Raw genomic sequence first — 5,298 nt, forward strand, 5'->3', positions numbered from 1 at the left:
TGGTAGAGGTACAGAAAAAAATGCCTGTAACTTTAATTGTTAAGCACTTTGAAAAAACTAGGTTGACCAATGTGCTCAAGTAAAAGTGGAAGGATTTGCCCCAAATAAATTAGCCACTACTGGTGCCATTTAAAATTCCTTGGTCAAGTTGAAGTACAAAAACACATGCTCTAAAATTTACTTTTTCCTTATTAGCTGAATTCCAAATAATTGCCAGAGAACCTTCACCAATATAACAGGTGAAAATGATGGCCAAGAATGTTTATAACAATTAATCAGAAACAAGGGCCAAAGGAACTTGGTGTAGAACAAAACTGGAACAGCTGAAATTCAAGAATATTTAAAACAATGTATGTAATGACAGAAGGTTAATCCATAATAATACATCATTCTCTGGTTTCCTCCCACAGTCCAAAGACATGCGTGTTAGGTTAACTGGTGACTCCAAATTGCCTGTAGGTGTCAATGTGAGTGTGAATGGTTGTCTGTATCTGTATGTCTCTCTGTGTTGGCCCTGAGATAGAATGGTGAACTGTTCAGAGAGTATCCTGCTTCTTACAAAGACAAACTGATAACAAAAAATGATATGAAATGTAACTGATATAAATTAATTATAATTCCAATATAATTAAAACTGTAACTAAGATTGTGTAATAAAGGCATAAAAAAATTAAAACAACTATAATAAATAAAGATATAAGTCTGCTGAGCAGCAGCCCTGCAACAGTAATGAGCATCTTGTGATTGATTAGACTTTGCTGTGCTATTACTGTGCAGTTGGTACTTGCCATTGGCCTTAATAGACAGTACTTTGGAAGTCCTCTCTGCCACCTAAACCATCAACCCAACATCAGATATTAAGCGGGTCATTCAATAAGAGTCCCTAAGGAGAGGAAAGGGTTTGGAGGTTACCTGCATTGATGTTATACACACCTACCAAGACACCGCTCCCATGCAGGTGTGAACCACCTCCACACCAACCCTTAGTGGAGACCTGTTGTAGGGGGGTCTGGGCCCACAGTTGTGTATTATGACATGATCGATTCACACCTAGAAGATGCTCAGGCTGCTTTACACATTAAAAAAGACATGCAAATAAAATGTATTTAGCTGTAGATTAAAATTGACCATTTTCACTGCAGTCAAATGAAAGATTCCTGTAAGTCTGGCCCCAGTTTGCAGGGCATAGGTGACACAATTGAATTTTTGGTTACTTGTGCATATGGGACTGGTCGCCTTCTAGAAACCCTCTAGGGACAATAATATTTGCTAACTTTAAATGTAGGAGATTTAGGGAGACTGTACAACAGCTGAAGCTAATGAGTTAACATCCATTAGCGGACAACAGGCTGAGTCAGAGGACAGAGCTGGAAGGAAATCAGTCATCAGACCATGTTTTCTTCAGCACTGCACTCATGTGTGGATCACTACGTTGTACCACATTATTGGCATTGGCATTGGTGAGAAATTAAGATTTCAAAAAATAAAAATTTTTATGTAAGAAATGTATTTAACAAATGATACAATTATAGTTCAGATCTTTTGTGGTCTACATTTTTCTACTGCAGTAGCAAGAAAATGAGCCATAACTGAGCTGAATTATAACCACAGTACATTATTTTAAAAACTTTAATCTATCATGTCTTATTTTATCATGTTGTCATGTAAGGAAGTATTAAAAAGCAACGGTAAACTGAATAATGCTCATAGAAGCTGAGGGTGAAGTTGTATTTTTTCACTATCACTCATTGAGCTTACATGTAAGAAGAAGTCAGGTAATCTGTGGTGAAATCCCTCTACTGCCAATGTTAAACCCAAACCCTCACTAGGTTTTTACAATCCACACGTGTCTGTGCATTCTTCACTCTGTGTCGGCTCATTAATAGAAGACACAGTAGCATTTTTTTCAGCTGGGACGTTAACAAATGATAGTTTCTAATTTTCTTTTGATCAGTGTTAACTTAAAATAAAATATTCTCAAGAAGAAAACAAGGCTGAAATCTTTGGTGAAACAATCCTTGAAGATTAAGATAGCAAACAACACTGACAAGTTTACTTGTCCTAAAACCTTAACCACTAATACAAAGACAAAATAAGGTATGTCCTTAAAGAAAATACCTGTGGGAGGTAATGTATGACAATTTACCCAGTTATACAAAGGGAGCATTAATATTTAAATTAAAAGTCTGGATGCAAGACAGGCATAGAGCTGTCAACCAAATAGTAGAAATTTAAAAATGTTGATAATTGATGATTATTCAATATTGCTCAACCTTTCAATATTAAAATAAATTTCTTTGAATTAAATATTATGACACACAGTTACATGCAAAAGACGCACACAAAAGAAACAAACAGCAAACAAACAAACAAAAAAGGATGTTTTATATTTTACTCCAGTTCAGCCATTTGAGCTTTATTAAATCCCAAATAAATCCATGCAGTTAATTATACAGTCCACCATTTTATATTTAAGTAAAAAGCCAAATATCATTCTTTAAACAATGTCTTCTGTCTGTCTAAATTACATTATTCAGGACTGCACCGATTGACCAGGTAAGCATTCTTATCACACAGCACATTCAACTCTCATAGAAAATGAGACACGCAGCACCTAGAAATTAAAAAAAAAAAAAAGACATTTGTAATGATTTTATACTACAAGTAAATATACAAATGCATTCACATACTGCACCAGGATATAAAAACTTACAAGAAGTCTTTCCCACAGCCTAGAGGTCCAAAGAAGAGTTCTGTTGGGAGGCACACCTTTCTACACACACCTCTTAGACTGGGGCAAGACCAAGGAAAGGATGCTGCCTCATTGTTAACAACTGTAATCATAGTTGGGAAACAGTTTAATATTTTATTGTTCTTTTGCTCTAACTTTAAAAAAATACCTATAATCTGTAGTTGCATAATAATGTACATAAATACTGCAGAGATATCAAGACTTACCATTAAGCAGTAAGACAACCAGAAGCACCAAAACAACCACACGATAACCAGACATTGCTGCGCCTGAAACTGTTGCTCAAAAAGAGGATTTGGCCGGTAGCTGTTTCTTTCTTGGTCAGAGGGGAGGAGTAAAAATAATTGGAAGCCACATACTGGTCACTAGGTTTTATCTTATAGAATTATACACATCCTTGGACAGAACGTGGTTTTCATAATCGAATTTTAGAATATTTCATGACCTCAAGTGACTAAGTGTTGTCATGAGACAAGAGACAAACTCTTTTCAGCTGATTTTAACCCCATGCACATTCCTAACCAAGACTGACAACATAAGCACTAAGGCATACCCTTATGTTAAAAGTAGACGAAAGCACATGTGGGGGAGCATTAGCATTCACTTCTTAGGTTCATCATACAAAACCTTCCTAGAAAGAAAAAATGGAAACCATACTTTTTGTAGTACATTATTTTTGGTTATAATTATTGATTGTGAAATGATGTCATTCATTTGAATAAACTCATATAAATGGAAAATATATCATAATAAATAGTTATACTGGTTTAAGAGAAGATGGGGTGACTGTGGTGCAGGAGAGCAGTCGTCAATCAAACCCACAGTTGTTGGTTCGATCCTTGGCTCCTCTGGTCACATGTCAAAGTGTCCTTAAGCAAGACAGAGTCAAATTAATTTGGCTATTTTGACACTGATGAACAGAAAACAACTCCTTCATGTCAAAGTGAAAACAGATCTTTACAAAGTAACTAAACTGATTAACAATTTACAAAGTGATTGCATAAGCATTCACCTCTTTAACGTAACTCACCTGAATCATCACAGGTGCAGCCACTAACCACTTTGTTAGAAGCCACACAGTTAAATGAAGGTTCACTGTTGTGCTGTGAACGAGTTTTAGGATTTTAGTAAATACTCACTCACCAATGTAAGGTAAGATTTATATATATACATATATAAATCTTACCTTACATTTTTCATTTTCTAGCAATTATTATGCCTCTGGGAGGATTTTCTCCATTAGTCACCTGCCTTACCAACCATCATCCTTAATTCAGCTATCTGAGGTTCAATTATTCAGTTTATATGTATACAACTGTTTAGGCTTTTTAGCAGAAAAAGTAGTGCAAACAATGTAGTCAAGGAAGATAATGATGCCACTGAAGGCACATGACATGCATTATGACATCTCTCCTCATTGGATAATCATATTTGTTGTTTCACTGACGAAAACAAGAGCAGACAAGGTGGTGCACAGAAAAACATGAGGAGCATCAAACGCCTGAAGCTCAAGCTTTGCGTCCCCTGTCACAGCATTGAGGATTAATGCAAAAACATACTTACAACACTTTGTTTGGTTTGCTGAAGTATTGTATAAACTATTAAAAACACCTTTAAACATTAAAAAAAACTCCTCTTTGTGTTCAATGGTGAAACAGCAAAAGTGGACAGGAAAATGTCAAAGCTTGTTTAAAGCACTGTCTGCACTGCAGACTTAATTTTACTGATTGCTCTGAATACTGATACTAAATAGTTTTGAGTTTAGTCTTGAACCTCATTACTACACACAATAAATTTTTAGTGTTGTGTAAGTGACTGTGTTTGATTTCTGACATTAATAATGTTTGTTTGTGCGTTTGTCTTTCTTGTTCCATTTATACCCTTTATGCCATAGTGAGAGGGGAACATGCACTTACTATCACCGAATGATTGAAAGCGCGTATCATTAATTTATTAAGTGGGCTCATGCTGGTGTGCAGCAGATACATTTTCTTTCATTGCTTATAAAACCTTGGATTTTCCTGTCACTACTTAAGATTTTTTATATCGCCCTTCTATTCTTTTGATTTGCTACTTCTTGTTAAGAATTGTAGGCATTTGATGAATGTTTCTTATTAAGAATCAAACAATTGGTGATCTCACATCTGATTTAACATCTTCACATCTGAAATCAAAAACCTTTATTTAGAAAGAGATACGTTAACCATGTCAATCACAGTGTATTGTAAACCTGCATAACTGATGTAGTACTATATGTTGTTTACGATAAAAAAGATATAAAGAAGTAAACTAACTACAGACAAACAATTTCTAAAAATGAATATTTACCTTCTTCATTGTTTTCTAACTAATCATAAGTAAAAATAACAATTATTTGGTTGTACGTTATTTGTGGGACCTTTTACCCTATTTCTTTTATTTGCAATTGTTTGTACAGGGCTACTGGATTAGTAGTTCTTTAAAAGTTGACTGAGGTTAGTAAATATGGGGAAAACGCGTACCCTACAATGTACCTATATATATACTATTTACCAAACATGGTAAAA

Source organism: Channa argus, chromosome 22 (assembly GCF_033026475.1).
Source record: "Channa argus isolate prfri chromosome 22, Channa argus male v1.0, whole genome shotgun sequence".
NCBI classification, from domain to species: domain Eukaryota; kingdom Metazoa; phylum Chordata; class Actinopteri; order Anabantiformes; family Channidae; genus Channa; species Channa argus.